The sequence below is a fragment of the Pseudophryne corroboree genome, chromosome 3, assembly GCF_028390025.1.
Source record: "Pseudophryne corroboree isolate aPseCor3 chromosome 3, aPseCor3.hap2, whole genome shotgun sequence".
In the NCBI taxonomy this organism is placed as follows: domain Eukaryota; kingdom Metazoa; phylum Chordata; class Amphibia; order Anura; family Myobatrachidae; genus Pseudophryne; species Pseudophryne corroboree.
In genome coordinates this window covers 516,119,806-516,144,053 of record NC_086446.1, presented here as the reverse complement: position 1 = coordinate 516,144,053, position 24,248 = coordinate 516,119,806, and the positions used below count along the sequence as shown (strand labels likewise).

Here is a 24,248-nt window from a genome sequence, read left to right as displayed (position 1 = left end):
AGGTACTGGGAGGCAGTGAAATCAGCGAGACCCGAATCCCCTTTCTCCCGCTTTGTGGGCAACTGCCCTATTTCACGAGAGGAAAGGCGGGTGACGGTCTCAATGCGGAACCCGCACACGCCCATCAAGGACATCGTCACCTTCCTCAGCCGCTTCTGCGCCGTCAAGAGAGACCCCACAAGGGTTCTGGACGGGAACGGATTCTGGACTGGAAAGTGGGCGGTGATCGTCGTCCTGCAGAAGGACACCTCGTGCCCAGAAGGAGTCAAGCACCTCCCCCAGTGCTTCTCCCTGGGGGGATCCCAAGGACTTCTCCACTACGCCGACCAGCCACGCAACTGCAGGAAGTGCGGCGGGTCGGGCCACGTGATGAAGGACTGCAAGGTCCCGGCCTGCAAGAATTGCCACATGGCCAGCCATGAGACAAAAGACTGCCCCACGAGGAAAACCTGCAACCTGTGCGGCAAGGTGGACCACGTCTACAGGGACTGCCCGAGTAGGGCGAGAACCTACTCAGCTGTGGTGACCGGACGTGCCATCCCTGCCCTCAAGCTGCTGCCCTCTGCTACGCAGAAGGAAAAGAAACCGCAGGAGGGTAAGAAACCTGCCAACCCCACCCCCCTCCCATCCTCCCTCACCACCCCCCTCCCCACCTCCACCAGCCCACCCCCTGTGACAGTGACTCCCATCTCTACCACTGTCACAACCCTCCCTGACCCCCCCTCCGACTCTCCTACCCAGCCCATTGTCTCTCCCAACCCAGCCACCCCTGCCCCCCCTGACCTTTCTTCCCAGGAAGATTTCCCCCCCCTCCCCTCCCCTCTTACTCCAACTGCAGGTGCTGAGAAAACGAGGAACTGCAAGAGGAAGGAGCTCGACAGCCCGTCTGCGGACTCCGAATCCTCTAAGAAACTGGCGGTCGAGCTGATCCCGCTGGAAGAAGAAATGGAGGAGCTGGCGGAGGCAATCAGCAGGGAGGAGGAGGAGGAGCTGGATGCCAACGCCGTCGCCTTACTCGACCAGATACTGGGAGTCAACTCGCCGCTACCCGAGCAGGGGAACCTGGCATCCGATGCCGAGGAAGCCCCGCCCGACGGAGTGGTAACGTAAATGTAGAACTGTTGCCTAACCTCTCTTTTTTCCCCAACTAATGGCGTCATTTTCTATTTTCACCATTAATGTGAGGAGTATTAAGGATAAGCTTAGAAGACAGTCTGTGTTTACTTTCCTAGATAGTCAGAAATGTGATGTGTACATGTTGCAGGAATGCTCTCTTCCTTTCTCCAAGTCCTACAAACATCTGGGCAGGCAGTGGTCTCACGGCGCCTCCTATTGGTCCGGTGGGGGTGAGTGTAAGTCTGCAGGAGTCGCCATTCTTATCAGGGGGAGCCTCTTCACGCTAGATTCTGTTCAGGAGCTCGTCTGCGGCAGATTGCTTATCGTAGACGGTTCCTGGGCAGGTGAGCCTATTAGGCTTATCTGCGTGTACGCCCCCCCTTTCAAGAATGAGCGTTTGGAGCTTTTCCAGACCCTGCGACCGCAGCTCGCAACCACTAGGGCGGTAGTGATGGCAGGAGACTTCAACTGCACCATGGAGGAGGATGGACACAGCACCAGCAACTCTACCAAGCTTGATGTGACGTCTAAACTGCTCATAGAAATGGTGACCGAAGCATCACTGCGGGACGCTATGGGCTCCATGGGGTCCGGCTCCGTGAATTTTACATGGAGCCGGCCCGATGGCTCTGTGCGTTCCCGCATTGACTTTGTGTTTACCTCTAGAGCAGTGAAGCAGACGAGGCATTCTATGGTCCCCTGCTTCTTCTCAGACCACAGGGCCATTCTCTTCCAAGGAGTCCTGGGCAGCGGTTTTTCACCTGGCCCAGGCTCCTGGAAGTTGAATTGTGCCCTACTGGAAAGAGAGGAGGTGCTGGCGGAGCTGAAGGATGCCTACATCACATGGAAAAATGACAAATGTTATTTTGATTGTATGAGTGACTGGTGGGAATATGCTAAGGCTAACATTCGCAGTTTCTTTCAGGTTAAAGGGAGACAACAGGCGTGCGACCGGAAGAGGAACTTCAAGAGGCTGCAAAGACACCTGCAGTCCCTGCTGGACCTCCAACGGTGCGGCTGGGACGTGAGAGACGAGCTGGATGAGACCAAAGGGGGCCTGAAAAGGCACTTTGAGGAGGAATCCAGACGTATCGTCTTCCGTTCCAAGGTGGAGAACCTTGAGAAGGACGAGAAATGTAATTCTTTCTTTTTCAGGAAACTCCACTCTGGCCACACGCCCCTGACTGAGCTGCGAGATGAGACCGGCATCCCCAGACAGGGGAAGGAGGGCGTGATGAAAGTCGTCCGCGACTATTACAGCGACCTCTACTCCCCTAAGACTACAGACAGCGAGGAGGCTGATAAGTTCCTGTCAGGTATCACTAACACAATTGATCCTGCAGGTAAAGCCGCTCTGGATGCTCCCTTGGCGTTGGAGGAGTTGCACTCTGCCGCCAGATCCTTTAGGCAGGGCAGGACCCCGGGCAGTGATGGTCTCCCAGCAGAGCTCTATGTAGCGCTGTGGGACCTCATTGGACCGGACCTGCTCGAGCTGTATGGGGAAATGGTGGTGGAGGGCAAAATGCCCCCATCGCTGAGGGAGGGAATGATCACGATCTTGTATAAGCGTAAGGGGGAGAGATGCGAGCTGAAAAATTGGAGGCCCATCTCTCTCTTAAACGTGGACTACAAGATCCTCGCCAAGGTGCTCGCTAACAGGCTGAAGGCTGTCATCGGACAGATCATTCACCCGGACCAGACCTGCGCCATTCCTGGTCGCAGGATTGCAGACAGCCTCGCCCTCCTCAGAGACACGGTCCATTACATCAAGGATCGGAACGTTCACGCGGCCCTGGTCAGCCTCGACCAGGAGAAGGCCTTTGATCGTGTCTCACATGAGCTGATGGGCAGGGTTCTGCATAAATTTGGCCTCGGTAAAATGTTTTGTACGTATGTTAACCTGATGTACCTTGATATCCACAGCTCGGTGCTGGTGAACGGCTGGAAGACTGACCCCTTCTCCATCTTGTCTGGGGTCAGACAAGGCTGCCCTCTTTCACCTCTTCTTTTTGTTTGTGTTATAGAGCTTATGGCTGTATGCATCAGACGGAATCCAGAGATCAGAGGGATCGCCGCACCGGGTCGTGACCGACGAGAGGCCAAGTGTTCGCTGTACATGGATGATGTCACTGTCTTCTGCGCGGATCAACGTTCGGTGACAGCGCTCGTCCAGACCTGCGAGAACTTCGGCCGAGCCTCAGGGGCTAAAGTCAACTGCGGGAAGTCAGAGGCTATGCTCTTCGGAAAGTGGCACCTGTCATCCTCTGCACCATTTCCTTTTGCCATCAAGCCCGACTTCATCAAGATTTTGGGAGTCTGGTTCGGCGGCGAGGGTGCAGCCCTGAGATGTTGGGAAGAGAGACTGGCAACTGTTCGTCAAAAGTTTGGATTGTGGAGCCTCAGAGAACTTACCATCGAGGGGAAATCACTTGTGCTGCGTAACGAGATTCTCCCCGTTCTGCAGTACACCGCACAGGCCTGGCCACCACTGGTCGCGGTCTGCAGGGCCATCACAAGGGCAGTGTTTCACTTCATCTGGGGCTCCAAGATGGACAGAGTAAAGCGTGCAGTTATGTACAAGGAGCCCCTCAAGGGTGGGAAGGGTATCCCAGATATCCCCACCATGCTTCGAGCCTTCTTCGTGTGTAACTGCATCCGAAGGACAATGTACGAGAACTTGAACGACTCTGCAGGAAACTCCATGTCCCGTTTCTTCCTCCTGCCTCTTTGGAGGAACCTCGGCTGGGACAAATGGGACAGCTCCATCCCTTACAACTGGAACACTCCGTGGTACTACCTGGACGTGTCCAAGTTCGTGAGGGAACACCAACTGGAGGGAGTTAAACCTGACTTATGGAAACCGAAGACCATCTACAAGCTCATCAGAGCTAAAGACGATCTGGAGCCGATTCCTGGGCTCCCTTCAGCGACTGCCAAACAGGTCTGGGAGAATGTGGCCTCCAAAAGGCTCACAAACAGACACAAAGACCTGTCGTGGATGGCCATCCAAGGGGGTTTGCCCCTCCGGTCATTCATGCACTCCCGGAACCTGTGCAGATACAGACATTGCCCCAGGTGCATCATACATGAGGAAACATCTATGCACCTGTTTTGGGACTGTGCCTGGGCCCAGTTGTTGTTGGACGCCCTGGAAAACGAACTGAAAAACTCTGTGCCAAGGAACTGTCTCACGTACCACTCGGTACTCTACGGACTATTCCCTGGCACCCACACCGTTGGGGCGATCCAGGAAGCCTGGCGCCTTATGAACAGTGTTAAGGACGCTTTGTGGCTAGCCAGGAACCGCCTCATTCTGCGGAGGGAGAGGATGTCTATCCAGGACTGCTGCAGGCTGGTCCACAGCCTGCTCAGAGACTATTCCATCATGGACAGCCCGGAGGAAGAAGAGGACTAAAGCCCCCCTTTTTCTGCCCCTCTCCCCTTGTTTGAACTGAATAATGAGACTTTGGGACCGTGGCCCCTTCCCCCTCACTCACAATGTCTGTTGTTTTATTGATGTCTTTTCTATTTATTGCCCCTCCCCTTATATGTGTCTGTCCTTCAATAAAGCTTCGGGCATGTGACTCACCCTCCCTCACCCTCCTACCCTCCACACCCATAGCCTTATTAACTGTTGTGTTATTGTATCGTTTAAATGCATAGTGCAGTCTGAGAACTACGGTGTAGGCTACAGGCCTGCGCCGTAGTTCTTCGACTGCACTATACAGTCTGCATCTGTGCTGTGTTTTGGCCTGTGCTGCGACACGGCACTTATGTTTGTCAAATGTACCCGTCTGTTTTTTGCTACTTTATGCCAATAAAGACGCTTTTTCAATCAAAAAATCTGTTCTTATCAGTGGAGAAAAACCGGCCGGTTATCCCTACTTCGTGGGGGAGTAGTAGACCCCTACGTTGTATAGGGAGCGGCCTGGTGAAGTATCTGCGGTAGAGAAACATGGGGTGGAGTACCTGTTCCCACACTAGGAGCGTGAGAGGTTCCTAGATGTGGAATGGAGAAACACCCTGTGGAGTACCGTGCCGGGGTGTGGCAGGCCCCTGGTCGAGAGTGGAGAAAAACTGGGCTGAGTATTCCTATCTTCGTGGGGGCTGATGGAACCCTTACGTTGTTTAGGAACAGCCTGGTCTAGTACCTACTCTTGTACTGGGGGTTGACCCTGGCATAGAGCAGTACGAAGCTTGGTCTGGCTGAGAGGCTGGAAGCTGCTTAGAAGCTCGAGGTGAAACGTGCCCCTGGCATTCCGGGTGCCAGGGGTGCCTGAACCCGCACTGGTGTAAGGTTCCCACCATGTGCACAGTAAGGCACTTTGCACTGTTCACCTCCCCAACTTCTGGTGCACCATATCCTTTGCCCTGGCCTTTTGGCTAGGGCAAGGATAATTTTTTACCCCCCCCGGCCTTCTGGCTGGGGCTTATTTATTTATTTATGCCCACGTATGTTTTGCACTTGCACTCGCACTTGCACAGCATTTAGCACTTATTTTTGTTTTTCGTAGTGTGTCACGTTCACGTTTTCGTTTGGGGTTTAGGTGAGACCCTTATGGGCCGCCCTCTCCTCTACGTTGCTGAGGTCCTCTCCACGGGGGGAGGACCAGACGCAGTTATCGGTCCCCAGGGGGACGCTTCGGCCAACCCTGGGGACACCCGAGGGTTCCCCTGCGCTTCGGCAAAGGGGGACCCACAGTCCCTTTGTTTCCTCAGTAGGCCTTTTGGCTCTGAGGGTTAGAGGAGTAACGGGGCCCTTCTCCTTTGGGAGAGGGTCCAAGTACCTATGCCCCCAGCACGTTTGGTCACAGACACTGGGTGATGAAGCACCGCACCTCGGGCTTCAAGTAAAAAAAATAAAAAAAAATCTGTTCTTATCAGTGCTGCCTTGGTCTTGGCCGGAGGGTACTCGGGGGTCCTTCCTTGCGGGGGGCCCCTAGGGTAACGAGTAGGCGATTGTGTGCCTGGAGCTGGACCCTTTTCTTGTCAAAGATGGTTGGAGTTCGCAACACAATTCGGCTGGAGGCCGACCTAGTTACCAGGGGAGATGTAGATCTTAAATACGTGGTGGAGAAAGTGCTGATGGGACTTGCTGGAATCAGAAAGGAAGAAATTCTCTATTTGCAAGACTTTCCTAAGAGTGGTATGTACGATTTAACCCTTCATCAAGAAACACGCTGTTTAGAAATCTGTGAGAAGTTAATGGAAGCCTCCAGAATGGAGAATGAGATTTTGAAAGGGTTTAAAGTTACTGGACTGTTTTTTGTGCCCCAAAGGCCGTTGTACATACATCTGTATGATCCATATACTGATCCTGATTTGATTTATGCTTTTTTGGCCCGATATTGTTCAAGCGTTAAACGTGGTGTCAAGATGAAAAATGCCTTTGATATCTTTAATGGGAAAGTTAAGTTTTTGGTTATGTTGAAACCAGACCGAAATGGTATTGGGGGTGTGAAACACCCTCCTGCAAATTTTAATGTGGGTGGGAAGAGAGGTTTCTTGTACTATCCTGGGCAACCTACGTATTGCAGAAAGTGTTTTTGCTATGGACATGTTCAGAAAGATTGTCCGGAGGAAAAGAAATGCAGGAATTGCAGGCAGCCAGGCCATGAGGCTGGGAAATGTCCTGAGGACAGGAAATGTGATATTTGTGGTGTTGTGGGCCATTTTGCCAGAGCTTGCCCAGAATTTAAAAAGCAAAAGCAAGGAGAGGGTAGTCAAGAGGCCTCGGAAGAAAAATCAAAAGGAAAAGAGATGGAATCTAGTTCTGAAAGTATGAATTTATTAGACCTGTCCAGTCAATCAGAAATGAAGTCGAATAGTGATTTGGAGAGAATGGTGAAAAGGAAGGAAGCTGTGAGTGCTGACTTGACTTTGGGAAAAGAACATACTGAAGGTGTTAAGAAAGTAAAAAGTGAACATCAAACAATGAAGATAATTCGTGGAGATTTTTTTGTGAAGAGGAGAATACCAAAAGAACATTTAATCCATTTAGGATTTAGGGAATGGGGGAAAAATCCAGATTTTCTTGTTGTGCCAGGAAAATATAAGCCGGAGCAAGAGTGGATGGGGCCCTTTTATGATCATTTAAAGACAGTTAAGAAAGATTTTTGATTTTTTCCAAGATGGCCCCCAAGCCAAGTGTTTGGGGTGTATTTGTTTGGTTTTTGGAGGGAAAAGGAGAGGTGGAGTTATGTTAAATTTGTAAAGATTTTGTTAGTCTCTATGAGTAAAATAGAGTGCAAATTTAATTGGTAAAATAAAAACCAGATGATGATGTGATATAAAAGTTTGAGTGAAAGTCAGTATGAATACTGTCCTTAGAGACAGGTCGAAGCTTTTATTATCTAACCTTTGATGGTTTAAAAAAAAAAAAAAAAATCTGTTCTTATCAGTTCACGCTGACTGACGGTGCTACCTTGTTTCTTGGACCGACAATTGTCCTTCTCAGGGCTAAGCTGTACCCGGGCCGAGAAGCCAGAAAAATCGAAGCCGAGACTGCGAGGAGAAGGAGAAGATCGCTTGAAGAGGGTGAAGATTTGCATCGCTCCCCAGCTACAGCAGAGGGTTAGACTTGTTTGCTCTGCCCTCTGGAGAAGATACCCCCCTCTGCCAGCAAGACTGCGTGGAGAAAAGGGACTTCGCCAGAGAAGCTTTGCATCGCCCCCTAGCTGCACTGGAGGGTTAGACTTGCTGGCTCTGCCCTCTGAAGCGACCGACCGCCTCTCCTCCTCTCGACGACAGCGCTGATCCTCCGCCCCGCCTCCTACGCCGAAGGAACCGTGAGTATGGCCACCGCTGCCCCAGCCGCCGCTGTTCCAGCCCCAGCTGCTCCAGCCTCAGCCTCCACTCCGGCCACCCTCGCCAAGAAGAGCCAGGCCAAGACGGCGAAGAAAACCGCCAAAGGCCCCACCGAATCAGCCGCACCCAGCGCCACCACCCCTGCAGCGACACCACCAGCGGTGCCCACCCAGGAAAGCTCCAAGGGCAAACCGACCCTGGAGCCCTGGATGAGGCATACCGTAGTGATGAAGCTGAAGGAGGTGGACGGACGGATGCCGGACATGACGGTGGAGACCTTTGGGAAGAAGATGATCCTGGACCAGGGCTTCTCGACCGCTGAAACCTTCAGCATCCAGAACTACCTGAAGGGGATCTTCTACATCACCTTCGCCTCCCTTGCCATCTGCAAGAGGTACTGGGAGGCAGTGAAATCAGCGAGACCCGAATCCCCTTTCTCCCGCTTTGTGGGCAACTGCCCTATTTCACGAGAGGAAAGGCGGGTGACGGTCTCAATGCGGAACCCGCACACGCCCATCAAGGACATCGTCACCTTCCTCAGCCGCTTCTGCGCCGTCAAGAGAGACCCCACAAGGGTCCTGGACGGGAACGGATTCTGGACTGGAAAGTGGGCGGTGATCGTCGTCCTGCAGAAGGACACCTCGTGCCCAGAAGGAGTCAAGCACCTCCCCCAGTGCTTCTCCCTGGGGGGATCCCAAGGACTTCTCCACTACGCCGACCAGCCACGCAACTGCAGGAAGTGCGGCGGGTCGGGCCACGTGATGAAGGACTGCAAGGTCCCGGCCTGCAAGAATTGCCACATGGCCAGCCATGAGACAAAAGACTGCCCCACGAGGAAAACCTGCAACCTGTGCGGCAAGGTGGACCACGTCTACAGGGACTGCCCGAGTAGGGCGAGAACCTACTCAGCTGTGGTGACCGGACGTGCCATCCCTGCCCTCAAGCTGCTGCCCCCTGCTACGCAGAAGGAAAAGAAACCGCAGGAGGGTAAGAAACCTGCCAACCCCACCCCCCTCCCATCCTCCCTCACCACCTCCCTCCCCACCTCCACCAGCCCACCCCCTGTGACAGTGACTCCCATCCCTACCACTGTCACAACCCTCCCTGACCCCTCCTCTGACTCTCCTACCCAGCCCATTGTCTCTCCCAACCCAGCCACCCCTGCCCCCCCTGTCCTCTCTTCCCTGGTAGAGTTTCCCCCTCTTACGCCCACTGCAGGTGCAATGAGGAATTGCAAGAGGAAGGGGCTCGACAGTCCGTCTGTGGACCCCGAATCCTCCAAGAAGCTGGCGGTCGAGCTGATCCAGCTGGAAGAAGAAATGGAGGCGCTGACGGAGGCAATCAGCAGGGAGGAGGAGGAGGAGCTTGACGCCAACGCCGCCTTACTCGACCAGATACTGGGAGACAACCCGCCGCCACCCGAGCAGGGGGACCTGGCATCCGATGCCGAGGAAGCCCCGCCCGACGGAGTGGTAACGTAAATGTTGAATTGTAACTGTTGCCTAGCCTTTTCTTTTTTCCCCAACTAATGGCGTCATTTTCAATTTTCACCATTAATGTGAGGAGTATTAAGGATAAGGGGAAGCCTCTTCACGCTAGATTCTGTTCAGGAGCTCGTCTGCGGCAGATTGCTTATCGTAGACGGCTCCTGGGCAGGTGAGCCTATTAGGCTTATCTGCGTGTACGCCCCCCCTTTCAAGAATGAGCGTTTGGAGCTTTTCCAGACCCTGCGACCGCAGCTCGCAACCACTAGGGCGGTAGTGATGGCAGGAGACTTCAACTGCACCATGGAGGAGGATGGACGCAGCACCAGCAACTCTACCAAGCTTGATGTGACGTCTAAACTGCTTATAGAAATGGTGACCGAAGCATCACTGCGGGACGCTATGGGCTCCATGGGGTCCGGCTCCGTGAATTTTACATGGAGCCGCCCTGATGGCTCTGTGCGTTCCCGCATTGACTTTGTGTTTACCTCTAGAGCAGTGAAGCAGACGAGGCATTCTATGGTCCCCTGCTTCTTCTCAGACCACAGGGCCATTCTCTTCCAAGGAGTCCTGGGTAGCGGTTTCGCACCTGGCCCAGGCTACTGGAAGTTGAATTGTGCCCTACTGGAAAGAGAGGAGGTGCTGGCGGAGCTGAAGGATGCCTACATCACATGGAAAAATGACAAATGTTATTTTGATTGTATGAGCGACTGGTGGGAATATGCTAAGGCTAACATTCGCAGTTTCTTTCAGGTTAAAGGGAGACAACAGGCGTGCGACCGAAAGAGGAACTTCAAGAGACTGCAAAGACATCTGCAGTCCCTGCTGGACCTCCAACGGTGCGGCTGGGACGTGAGAGACGAGCTGGATGAGACCAAAGGGGGCCTGAAAAGGCACTTTGAGGAGGAGTCCAGACGTATCGTCTTCCGTCCAAGGTGGAGAACCTTGAGAAGGATGAGAAATGTAATTCTTTCTTTTTCAGGAAACTCCACTCTGGCCACACGCCCCTGACTGAGCTGCGAGATGAGACCGGCATTCCCAGACAGGGGAAGGAGGGCGTGATGAAAGTCGTCCGCGACTATTACAGCGACCTCTACTCCCCTAAGACTACAGACAGCGAGGAGGCTGATAAGTTCCTGTCAGGTATCACTAACACAATTGATCCTGCAGGTAAAGCCGCTCTGGATGCTCCCTTGGCGTTGGAGGAGTTGCACTCTGCCGCCAGATCCTTTAGGCAGGGCAGGACCCCGGGCAGTGATGGTCTCCCAGCAGAGCTCTATGTAGCGCTGTGGGACCTCATTGGACCGGACCTGCTCGAGCTGTATGGGGAGATGGTGGTGGAGGGCAAAATGCCCCCATCGCTGAGGGAGGGAATGATCACGATCTTGTATAAGCGTAAGGGGGAGAGATGTGAGCTGAAAAATTGGAGGCCCATCTCTCTCTTAAACGTGGACTACAAGATCCTCGCCAAGGTGCTCGCCAACAGGCTGAAGGCTGTCATCGGACAGATCATTCACCCGGACCAGACCTGCGCCATTCCTGGTCGCAGGATTGCAGACAGCCTCGCCCTCCTCAGAGACACGGTCCATTACATCAAGGATCGGAACGTTCACGCGGCCCTGGTCAGCCTTGACCAGGAGAAGGCCTTTGATCGTGTCTCACATGAGCTGATGGGCAGGGTTCTGCATAAATTTGGCCTCGGTAAAATGTTTTGTACGTATGTTAACCTGATGTACCTTGATATCCACAGCTCGGTGCTGGTGAACGGCTGGAAGACTGACCCCTTTTCCATCTTGTCCGGGGTCAGACAAGGCTGCCCTCTTTCACCTCTTCTTTTTGTTTGTGTTATAGAGCTTATGGCTGTATGCATCAGACGGAATCCAGAGATCAGAGGGATCGCCGCACCGGGTCGTGACCGACGAGAGGCCAAGTGTTCCCTGTACATGGATGACGTCACTGTCTTCTGCGCGGATCATCGTTCGGTGACAGCACTCGTCCAGACCTGCGAGAACTTCGGCCGAGCCTCAGGGGCTAAAGTCAACTGCGGGAAGTCAGAGGCTATGCTCTTCGGAAAGTGGCACCTGTCATCCTCTGCACCATTTCCTTTTGCCATCAAGCCCGACTTCATCAAGATTTTGGGAGTCTGGTTCGGCGGCGAGGGTGCAGCCCTGAGATGTTGGGAAGAGAGACTGGCAACTGTTCGTCAAAAGTTTGGATTGTGGAGCCTCAGAGAACTTACCATCGAGGGGAAATCACTTGTGCTGCGTAACGAGATTCTCCCCGTTCTGCAGTACACCGCACAGGCCTGGCCACCACTGGTCGCGGTCTGCAGGGCCATCACAAGGGCAGTGTTTCACTTCATCTGGGGCTCCAAGATGGACAGAGTAAAGCGTGCAGTTATGTACAAGGAGCCCCTCAATGGTGGAAAGGGTATCCCGGATATCCCCACCATGCTTCGAGCCTTCTTCGTTTGTAACTGCATCCGCAGGACTTTGTGCGAGAACTTGAACGATTCTGCAGGAAACTCCATGTCCCGTTTCTTCCTCCTGCCTCTTTGGAGGAATCTCGGCTGGGACAAATGGGACAGCTCCATCCCTTACAACTGGAACACTCCGTGGTTCTACCTGGACGTGTCCAAGTTCGTGAGGGAACACCAACTGGAGGGAGTTAAACCTGACTTATGGAAACCGAAGACCATCTACAAGCTCATCAGAGCTAAAGACGATTTGGAGCCGATTCCTGGGCTCCCTTCAGCGACTGCCAAACAGGTCTGGGAGAATGTGGCCTCCAAAAGGCTCACAAACAGACACAAAGACCTGTCGTGGATGGCCATCCAAGGGGGCTTGCCCCTCCGGTCATTCATGCACTCCCGGAACCTGTGCAGGTACAGACATTGCCCCAGGTGCATCATACATGAGGAAACATCTATGCACCTGTTTTGGGACTGTGCCTGGGCCCAGTTGTTGTTGGATGCCCTGGAAAACGAACTGAAAAACTCTGTGCCAAGGAACTGTCTCACGTACCATTCGGTACTCTACGGACTTTTCCCTGGCACCCACACCGTTGGGGCGATCCAGGAAGCCTGGCGCCTTATGAACTGTATCAAGGACGCTTCGTGGCTAGCCAGGAACCGCCTCATTCTGCGGAGGGAGAGGATGTCCATCCAGGACTGTTGCAGGCGGGTTCACAGCCTGCTCAGAGACTATTCCATCATGGACAGCCCTGAGGAAGAAGAGGACTAAAGCCCCCCTTTTTCTGCCCCTCTCCCCTTGTTTGAACTGAATAATGAGACTTTGGGACCGTGGCCCCTTCCCCCTCACTCACAATGTCTGTTGTTTTATTGATGTCTTTTCTATTTATTGCCCCTCCCCTTATATGTGTCTGTCCTTCAATAAAGCTTCGGGCATGTGACTCACCCTCCCTCACCCTCCTACCCTCCACACCCATAGCCTTATTAACTGTTGTGTTATTGTATCGTTTAAATGCATAGTGCAGTCTGAGAACTACAGTGTAGGCTACAGGCCTGCGCCGTAGTTCTTCGACTGCACTATACAGTCTGCATCTGTGCTGTGTTTTGGCCTGTGCTGCGACACGGCACTTATGTTTGTCAAATGTACCCGTCTGTTTTTTGCTACTTTATGCCAATAAAGACGCTTTTTCAATCAAAAATCTGTTCTTATCAGTTTAATATCTGATACGCCCCCTATCTGGGGGCCATATATTAAATGGATTTTTAGAACAGGGAGATGGAAGAAGAGCTTGCTCTGTCCACTCCACGCATTGACCCGGTATTGCAGTACCTCCGGGACCGGTGCACCTTTCCTATTCTGTATCCCAAAAAATAGATGAATGATGACTTCTCAGCTTATTCCCCAGGATTTGCAATGTTTTTGCCTGCCGCATTGATAAACTCTTGGATTTTGTAAGCAGGCTTTTTATACTGTGTCCAAATTGTATTCAATCTTTGCTGTCTATTAAAATGTTACAATGGATGAATAAAAGCACCTGTGAACTACTGTGTGGAGTCTTATTTAGCGTCTACTTCTTGTCTCCATTGAATTCCCTCCTTCTGCACAAGACAAATTTAAACAGTTGATCAGCATTTGGATGTGAGGCCTACGTAGGCCTAATTCTTGAATGCTAACTAAGTACGAACGAAGAAGCATTACCACTTCGAAATGAATTCCTACATTTTTAAGTTACTATCATGATCATCCTTTCGGCTGGTCTTTTCGACCTGGTCATGTTTGGAAAGAATTTTTATTTTTGTGGCGGTGGTGTCCACGCTGGTTGCAGGAGGTGTGGATAGTTGCTGTTACAGGCACTAAAGGCACAAGCTCTGCAGTATGTATATATGCTGCATCCATCTCCTGGTGTGTGTCTCCCTCAAGTGGATGTCAGTAAGCAAGCCAAGCAAATGCATTCCGTACAGCCAAGCACATTGTGACATCACGTGTGTCGCATAATGATGACATCACATGTGTCGCATCATGATGACATCATAGAGTGTGCATCATGATGACATCACAGAGCCCTCACACTGTAGTGAAAAATTGAAATCTGCCAGGATGAACGGGTTGGTTGATTGAAACAATCCAGATTTTAGAGACAGGAGGTTCAAGGCAGCCAGGGAACCCTTTCCGTTTGCAGAATGAATGTCCCACTGCTTAAGTGATGTAGTGCAAGTGCATAGCATTGTGTCAATGTGATAAGCACGGAGCCAGCAGGGACAGACGGGACGGGCGGCAGACGTCTGGTGGGTGTGGTTGTTGGAGGCGGACCAAATGCAAATGATTGTGCATCAGCCAGCCAGTCAGTCAAGCAGCCAGCAAGACAGGAGAGGAGAGAAAACTCACGATGCAGGAGTGAGTGATGGAATGTGGTTGCGCGCGCCTGGGTGACTGACTGACTGACTGCCTGCCTGCTTGTCAGTCTGGACTTCTCCTTCCTTCTTCCTCTTCTTTGCTGGGATCGCCGCCGCCGCCAACAAAAGTCGAGTCAATCTGCAGATAGTATAGCGTAAGCGTGCGTGGGGGAGGGTGATTCTCCATGATGGATTGTAGATCCTGTTTCGGTTGCGCAGGTCCCTCAGCCCACATTCGGGTTATCGCTTCTCGGCCTTTTGGCTAAGATCAGGTGCACTTGTGTGCCTGGTCTGCCTTTAGGAATTCGGGGTTTCCCTTTTGGGGGCCCTGGGATTTGAACGAGTAGTGGATCGTCGCCCTTGCTGGGGTCTTCACGACTGCCAGGATGTCAGCTAAAAATACATTTCGTATACAAATGGACGGGACCGTTGGAGGACAACATCGTACTTTAATGCACGTGTGGCACAAGATATTGGTGCCCATCGCTAAAGTGGAGAAAGAGGACGTTTACTGCATTCAAGAATTCCCCACTGCTGGGACCTTTGACGTCACATTCTCTTACGCAGGTGCCTGCATCAACGCCTATGAAAGGGTAAGAGCCCATTTGACTGAGCCACTGTTACAGGGTTTTACCCTACTGCCTTTATTTATGGGAGCTGAGAGGCCATTAACTGTACATATGTACGACCCATTTGTGGAGCCGGACCAGATTAAGGCGTTCTTGCAGCGCTACTGTTCATCAGTGCGAGGGGGTGTTCGCCTACAGAACTATGTCGGGATCTTTAACGGCAAGACAAAGTTCTGGGTGCGGCTGCGCCTGGACCCTGGAGGTATTGGGGGTGTTAAACACCCTACTGCAAATTTTTCCCTTGGGGGTGCGAGGGGGTACCTTTTCTATCCGGAGCAGCCATCTTACTGCCGTAACTGTTATGAATTAGGCCATACTAAGGATCAGTGTATGAAGCAGAGATGTTGCAGAAACTGCGGTATGGCGGATCATGAGGCGGCTACATGCCCCCAGCGTAAGCGCTGTGATATGTGCGGCAGCCAGGACCATTTGATGCGCTCATGCCCGAAAGTTACTGACCCCCACCCCTCTGTTACTGCCCGTTTAGACCCCCAAACTGCTAAGGCTGTTATGCAGGATCAGCCTGTCATTTCCAGTGCCCCTGTGAGTGTGCCCTCTGTGATTGTGTCAACTGTGGCCGCCGCACCTGCGGGGGTGTCAGGAGCCGTTATTACCACCGAGCCCGCCGTTTTGACAGCCCCCACTGACAGTTCGGGCGCGCGGCGCCGTTTGAATATGGAGGAGGAGTCAGCAGCGCTTGTCAGAGCGGTTGAGGAGGGAGCCGCGGCCGCCGCTGCTGCTGCTGAGGCTGGCGGGGGGGAGTGAGCTGGGGATCCGGTCACCGCTAGGCCCCGCCCCCCCGCGGCTCAGCGGATCAGCGGTAATTGACGAGTACCCGTCCCCAGTGCCGGACAGCCCCGCTGTGAGTGGTGCTGCGGGCGCACGGAGAGGAGAGTGGGCTGTGTCATCGGACGCAGGCTCTGAAGATTCCGACGGCTCAGTGGAGTGGGACACTGTATCTGGAGGGGGGGGGCAGCCCAGCAGCGTCCAGGGCTGAGACACCAGTGGAAGAAGATTTTAAGGTGGTGAGATCTAAGCGGAGCGCTTCTGCTGCAGGCTCTGCAAAAAGACCCAGGCTCACAGGTACATTGTCAGTGATTCCTACTAATAACCGCTATGCAGGCTTGTGTGTGGAGGAGGGTGGGATGGAAGTGTCTGGCTCTGTGGAGTCAGTGGGGGATGAGGGGGCATCTGTGGCTTCCAGTGTTACTACGGACATCTCTTCTGTGCCTGCACTTGTGGCTGGGGATCGGCAGGGGGGCTCCCCTGTCGCCTCATACCTGGAGGAAGATGTTGTCCAATCCTTCATGGAAACCTGCAACGGGACTTGATCCGGAGATTCTGTATATTGTTGTCATATATGTTTACCCCTATATAATTGTATCTCATCCTGGCTAGGTCTCTTACTATTGCCTCCCTGAATGTTCGGGGAATAAAATCTAGGGCAAGGCGTATTGCTGTGTTTGATGACTTACTGTGTAATGGGGGTGATCTGTTGTGTCTACAAGAATGCTGTATCTCTGAGGCTCCTGCCGCTGCTGACTGGCCGCATGGCTTGTCTGTGTGGTCGGGCTCTAGGCAAAATAAAAATGATGGAGTGGGTGTTTTGGCAAGGGGAAGGGATATTTCTTTTGTTTCATATACTGTAATTGTACTGGGGAGGTGTCTCTTAGTGCATATTTGTTTTCGGGGTTTTGAATTTTGTTTATTTAATGTTTATGCGCCGGCTGATAAAGTCGAGCGTATTGAGCTATTGGATAGATTGACACAATTTTTACCAGGTAGGTTGCCTGTGGTGATTGTTGGGGACTTTAATTGTATTATGGATGTCAAGGATAGGCAGAGTGCGGGTGTGAGTCGTGTGGATGTGACAGGAAATATGTTAAAAAGGTTGATTGCGGATTTTAGTTTGGTGGATGTGGCGCGCGTGTGTTGTGTGAATGATCCGAAACCTACTTACAAGGCAGATAGAGGAATGATTACGTCAAGATTGGATTATGTGTTCTTAGGTAAGGGTGTGAGGTATGTGTCTTTTGATCAGAGGTGTGTGGTGTATTCGGATCATGAATGTTTGGTGTGTAAGATTGAGTGTGCGAGCGATGTGCGGTATGGCAGGGGTGTGTGGAAGCTGAATGTTCAGTTGCTTGAGGATGAGTATGTGCGTAAAAGCTTTAGTGTGAGATATGGTCAGTGGCGAGAGCGTAAGCATGAGTTTGCGGACATTCTTGAATGGTGGGTATGGGTGAAACGTATGATTGGTGGTTTTTTTCGGAGAATGGGGTGTACTGTGGCGCGGAAGAAACGTATGCTGTATGATTGGGCTTTGAAGCGCTTGGATTTTTTGTATGCTATGAGAGAGTTGGGTGAGGATGTGTCTGAGGATATCAGGAGTGTGAGGCGTGAGGTGGATGATTGTTTGTATGAGAAAGGGCGTAGTTTGATATTTAGGTCGAAAGTTGAACATTTAGAGAAAGATGAGTCGTGTAGTAGATTTTTCTTTAAGAAAGTGTGTGGGGCTGCTAGAGATATGGATGTGCTTTTGGATGATAGCGGTGTGGATGTTTGTGATGAAAATGGGATTATGTTTGAGGTTGAACGTTTTTATAAGAGGTTATACGAGTGGAAGAGTATGGATAAGGATATGGCTGACGAGGCTTTGAGTGCAATAACTGAGACAGTGGATGAGGGTGAGTGTGATATGTTAATGACTGCAGTGTCGGAATGTGAGGTTGAGTCTGTGTTAAAGAGTATGCGTAAGAATAAGTCGCCTGGATGTGATGGGTTGCCGATTGAGTTTTATGTGAGTATGTGGGATGTGATAAAAGATGACTTTGTGGAGGTTTTGAGTTTTATTTTTGATTCGGGTGGTATGCTGGATGCGATGAAAGAGGGTGTGGTTGTATTGATATATAAGAAGGGTGATAGGAAAGTGTTGGCAAATTGGAGGCCAATCACGTTGTTGAATGTGGATTATAAGATGTATGCAAAGTTGTTAGCATGGCGTATGAAAGGGGTGCTTGGGCAAGTGATTGGAGAAGAACAAGTGTGTGCGGTGCCTGGAAGACGAGTGACTGATAATTTGATGTTGTTTAGAGATTTGATTGGAGATAGTTTGGGCCGAAAGAAGGATATGTATGTTATGTCTTTAGATTTCGAAAAAGCGTATGATAGAGTATGTCATGAGTTCATGTTTAGAGTGTTGGAGAGTATGGGTTTTCCGGATGGTTTTGTGCGTAAGGTGCAGGGATTGTATGTTGACGCGTTTAGTCGGATTTTGGTGAATGGAAATCTGAGTGATCATGTGCGAGTGGATTCGGGAGTTAGACAAGGATGCCCCTTGTCACCCATTCTTTTTATTTGTGTGTTGGAGCCGTTGCTGTGTATGTTGCGTGCGGATAAAGTGATGCGTGGACTTTTGGTGCCTGGGAGTGGTGGAAAGTGTGTAAAAGTTTTGACATATATGGATGATGTTGTGGTTGTGGGTCAGTCTAAAGTGGCTTTGGAGAGGGCGAAGTTGCGTGTGTCTTTATTTTGTGGTGCGTCTGCGTTTCGAGTGAATTGGGATAAATCTAAGTTGAAAGTGTTTGGGAATGCGTCGGTGAGTGATAATCAAATGGAATGTGTGAGTGGGGGCTTGAAAGTATTGGGAGTGATTTTTGACGAGAGTTTGAAGGGAAAGGACAGTTGGGATATAGTTGGGCGAAAGGTGGCTCAAAAGTTGAATTTCTGGAGTCTGCGGAAATTGACTGTTTTTGGTAAGGTGTTGACTATTAAAGCAGTGGTGTTGCCAATGCTTTTATACGTGGCTAATATTTTCCCACCGGGGAGTGTTTGTGTTAAGAAGTTGAATCGGATGTTGTTTTTATTTTTCTGGGGTGGACGGATGGAGAGACTGAAGAGAATGTTTGTGCTGAAAGAGTGTAAGAATGGAGGTGTTAATTTTCCAAATTTGGAAGTGTTTTTTGGGATAAACTATGTGTGTCAGGTATTGCGTATGTTGGATGAGAGTACAAAAGCGGCGTGTATGATGCGCTATATGGCGGGTTGGATGTTGTGTGGTTTGAAGTGGAGAGTGAGAGATAATGCGGTACCAATGGCTTATCATGTGTGTGTGTGGTATTCTTTGGTCGAATCGTTTATTCGTAAGTTTGAGTTGTTAGAGGTGAGTTTGGCGGAATGGAAGGACAAAAAGAATGTGGTTAGGCGTTTGAAAGCTAGAGAGGATCTTTGTGTGATTGAGGGTTTGTCGTCTAAGGAGAGTGCTATAGTATGGAAGGGATTAAGTGTGAGCGGGCAGACGAATAGACAGAGAGAGATTGTGTGGATGAAGCTACATGGAGCTTTGCCGGTGAGGGAGTTTCAGAAGAAGAGGGATTTGGTACGGTCGGCTGAATGTCCGAGAGAATCTTGCCTGGGATGTGAAAGTGGTGTGCATTTGTTTTGGAATTGTGGATATGCTCAGAGTGTGTGGAAGGTTTTGGGTGGTTTATGTAAGGAGTTGACTGGTGTTAGGATGATGAGTTGGAAATTGGCTATGTATGGCTTAGGGGCGAGTGGTAAGGCGAACGAGCGTTTGTTGTGGTTATTTATGGTATGTGTGTCGGAAGTGTTATGGGACGTGCGGAATATTTTGGTGTTTAAGAAAGACGATATTGTTGTTAAGGAATGTGTGCGAATGGTGTTAGGGAAGCTTTATTTTTGTTTCCAGTGGGATAGACACAAGGGAGGTGATGCAGACGCAGAAGGCTTGTGGAAACATAGGAAGTGGAAAGCTCTGGTGGCGTGTTGAGGGGAGTAGTGAGGGTTTTTGCAGTTTTTCTTTTCAGTTAGGGATTTTTATTGTCCGATTTTTGTTCATATTTCAGCCTGTAATAACTTTACTGTAATAAGAACATGATTTTCTTTTTCATAATAAAAAAAGCCGCATGATGGATGTTACGCGCTTCTCACCGCTGGGTTGGAGCAAGTACAGACTGAGGTAAAAAAATAAATAAATAAATAAATCTGTTCTTATCAGTTTAATATCTGATACGCCCCCTATCTGGGGGCCATATATTAAATGGATTTTTAGAACAGGGAGATGGAAGAAGAGCTTGCTCTGTCCACTCCACGCATTGACCCGGTATTGCAGTACCTCCGGGACCGGTGCACCTTTCCTATTCTGTATTCCAAAAATAGATGAATGATGACTTCTCAGCTTATTCCCCAGGATTTGCAATGTTTTTGCCTGCCGCATTGATAAACTCTTGGATTTTGTAAGCAGGCTTTTTATACTGTGTCAAAATTGTATTCAATCTTTGCTGTTTATTAAAATGTTACAATGGATGAATAAAAGCACCTGTGAACTACTGTGTGGAGTCTTATTTAGCGTCTACTTCTTGTCTCCATTGAATTCCCTCCTTCTGCAGAAGACAAATTGAAACAGTTGATCAGCATTTGGATGTGAGGCCTACGTAGGCCTAATTCTTGAATGCAAACTAAGTACGAACGAAGAAGCATTACCACTTCGAAATGAATTCCTACATTTTTAACTTACTATCATGATCATCCTTTCGGCTGGTCTTTTCGACCTGGTCATGTTTGGAAATAATTTTTATTTTTGTGGCGGTGGTGTCCACGCTGGTTGCAGGAGGTGTGGATAGTTGCTGTTACAGGTACTAAAGGTACAAGCTCTGCAGTATGTATATGCTGCATCTATCTCCTGGTGTGTGTCTCCCTCAAGTGGATGTCAGTAAGCAAGCCAAGCAAATGCAGTCCGTACAGCCAAGCACATTGTGACATCCCGTGTGTCGCATAATGATGACATCATAGAGTGTGCATCATGATGACATCACAGAGCCCTCACACTGTAGTGAAAAATTGAAATCTGCCAGGATGAACGGGTTGGTTGAAACAATCCAGATTTTAGAGACAGGAGGTTCAAGGCAGCCAGGGAACCTTCCATTGCAGAATGAATGTCCCACTGCTTAAGTGATGAAGTGCAAGTGCATAGCATTGTGTAAATGTGATAAGCACGGAGCCAGCAGGGACAGACGGGACGGGCGGCAGACGTCTGGTGGGTGTGGATGTTGGAGGCGGACCAAATGCAAATGATTGTGCATCAGCCAGCCAGTCAGTCAAGCAGCCAGCAAGACAGGAGGAGAGAAAACTCACGATGCAGGAGTGAGTGATGGAATGTGGTTGCGCGCGCCTGGGGGACTGCCTGCTTGTCAGTCCGGACTTCTCCTTCTTCCTCTTCTTTGCTGGGACCGCCGCCGCCAACAAAAGTCAAGTCAATCTGCAAATAGTATAGCGTAAGCGTGCGTGGGGGAGGGTGATTCTCCATGATGGATTGTAGATCCTGTTTCGGTTGCGCAGGTCCCTCAGCCCACATTTGGGTTATCGCTTCTCGGCCTTTTGGCTAAGATCAGGTGCACTTGTGTGCCTGGTCTGGCTTGTAGGATTCAGGGTTTCCCTTTTGGGGACTCTGGGAGCTTAGGGGAAGTGGATCAAAACTTGCTGGAGTCTCTGAGGCTGCCAGGATGTCGAGTGCAAAGAATACGTTCCGTGTACAGCTGGATAGAACAGTAGGAGGTCAGCACCGCACGCTGATGCACATCTGGCACAAGATCTTGGTACCGTTGGCACAAGTAGATAAAGATGATATATATTGCATACAGGATTTTGCAAACGCGGGGACCTTTGACATCACCTTCAAGTTTCCGGAGACCTGCATCAACGCGTACGAGAGGGTAAGAGCCCATATTAATGAGCCCCTCCTCCAGGGGTGGACTTTGCTGCCCTTATTCATGGGAGCAGAACGGCCCCTGACCGTACATATGTATGATCCCTTTATTGAACCGGACCAAATCAGAGCATTCCTGACAAGATACTGCTCGTCTGTCCGTGGCGGTATGCGCCTACAGAACTATGTGGGCATTTTTAATGGTAAAATGCGGTTCTGGGTGCGGCTGCGCCTGGACCCTGGGGGGATTGGGGGTGTTATGCACCCACCCGCAAATTTTTCTATTGGCGGAGCCAGAGGGTTTTTATTCTACCCAGATCAGCCTTTATACTGTAGAAACTGTTTCTCCTTTGGGCACACAAAGGAGGCTTGCATGAAAGGGAAATGCTGCCGCAATTGCGGGATGGGAGACCATGAAGCTGCGCAATGCCCCCAGAAAAAGAAGTGTGATCTCTGTGGGAGCCAAGACCACTTAATGCGAACATGTACGAGGTTTATGGATACCCCACCATCTGCTGCGAGTGTGCTGGAAAAGCTAAATGCCCCCAATGTGGCCCCTGAGTCATCTGACGTGTCTGCGGGTGCTTTATTATTAAAAACATCTCTTATTGCCAGCACCCCGGCCGGGGTGTCTGGTACCGATCCTGTAAGTGTGCCTGTCAAGTCTGCCCCCGAAATGGCCCCTGCTGAGGTGTCTGGCGCGGTGGCGCCACTTCTACAAGCTGATGAGGAGCCCCCCCGCCGGGTTATTGAACACTGGGTGAGACGCGATCCCGCTGCTGCAGCTCCTGCTGTCATCGCTGCTGCTGCTGCTGCTGCGGCCGCCGGGGGAAGCGCTCCGGAGATTGAGGACGCGCCTAGCCCCGCCCCCCCGCGGCTCAGCGGTGATTGATGAATTTCTGTCCCAGCCGCCGGACAGTGTGGCGCCGAGCACCGCTGAGAGGTCCCGTGGAGAAGAATCGTCAGAGTCCTCTGATGCTGACTCAGAGGGCTCTGTGGAATGGGACACAGTGTCTGGCGGTGCTGCCAGCCCTGCGAGTTCTGGCTGCACTACCCCGGACTTGGATGCCTTCACCTTGGTGCGCACGAAGAAAGGAGGTTCGCACTCTGGCCCTGCAAAAAGACCACGTCTTCAAGGTACTGTGCCTAGTTTATCCACTTCCAACCGCTATGATGGGCTGCTGGAGGAGGGGGAGATGGAGGTTGCCTCTTCTGCTCCAGCTGCCAGTGTTTCTACTGCCACTGCCATTGTGTCGTCCCCTGTGTCTGTGTCAGATGTGGAGAATCTGCAGGGGGGCTCCCCTGCGGTCCCATATCTAGATGCAGAAGACGTGCAGATTTTTATGGACACCTGTACCGGGACATGAGCTGGTTATGGTTTATACTGCATTGCTGTCACTTTTTCTGTATCCCTTTTCTAATGTATCCTGGCTAGTCTCTTAAATGTTGTTTCCCTGAATGTTCGGGGAATTAAATCAAAAGCCAGGAGATTAGCTGTATTTGAAGATCTCATTTTGCATGGGGGGGATATTTTATGCTTACAGGAATGTGGTATTATTGAGGCGCCGGATGCTGCGGACTGGCCGCACGGTGCTACTGTGTGGTCGGGTTCCCGTGCAAATAAAAATGACGGTGTGGGAGTGTTGGCAAGAGGGAGGGATATTTCTTTCCAGTCTTATACGGTTATTGAACCTGGGCGGTGTGTTTTAGTGCATGTAGTTTATCGTGGATTCCAGTTTAGGTTGTTTAATGTGTATGCTCCGGCAGACAAAAATGCTCGGAAAAACCTGTTTGAAATTTTTTTTTCTTTTTACCAGGTAGATTACCTGTTATGCTTGTGGGGGACTTTAATTGTGTGACTGAGGTGTCTGATAGAAAGAGCGCGGGTGTGAGTCGTGTGGATGTGACAGGAAATATGTTAAAGCGGTTGATTGCGGATTTTAGTTTGGTGGATGTGGCGCGTGTGTGGTGTGCGAATGCTCCGAAACCTACTTACAAGGCAGATAGAGGAATGATTGTGTCACGACTGGATTATGTATTCTTAGGTAAGAGTGTGCGCTATTTGATCAGCGGCGGGTGGTATATTCGGATCATGAATGTTTGGAGTGTACGATTGAGTGTGAGAACGTGGTGAGGTATGGCAGGGGTGTGTGGAAGCTGAATGTTCGTTTGCTTGAGGATGAGTATGTGCGGAAGAATTTTAGTGTGAAATATGGTCAGTGGCGGGAGCGTAAGCATGAGTTTGCGGATATTCTTGAATGGTGGGTATGGGTGAAACGTATGATTGGTTTTTTTTTCCGGAGAATGGGGTGTACTGTGGCGCGGAAGAAACGTATGCAGTATGATTGGGCTTTGAAGCGTTTGGATTTTTTGTATGCTATGAGAGAGTTGGGTGAGGATGCGTCTGAGGATATCAGGAGTGTGCGGCGTGAGGTGGATGACTGCTTGTATGAAAAAGGGCGTAGTTTGATATTTAGGTCGAAAGTTGAACATATGGAGAAAGATGAGTCGTGTAGTAGATTTTTCTTTAAGAAAGTGTGTGGGGCTGCTAGAGATATGGATGTGCTTTTGGATGATTGTGGTGTGGAGGTGTGTGATGAAAATGGGATTATGTTTGAGGTTGA

General features: G+C 50.7%; 2 pseudogenes; both read left to right on the top strand.

The window, feature by feature from the left end:
- Nucleotides 1–13,056: 13,056 nt before the first annotated feature.
- On the top strand, nucleotides 13,057–13,229 carry LOC134899698 (U2 spliceosomal RNA; annotated as a pseudogene).
- Nucleotides 13,230–19,886: 6,657 nt separating this feature from the next.
- On the top strand, nucleotides 19,887–20,056 carry LOC134899721 (U2 spliceosomal RNA; annotated as a pseudogene).
- The last annotated feature ends 4,192 nt before the right edge of the window (nucleotides 20,057–24,248 follow it).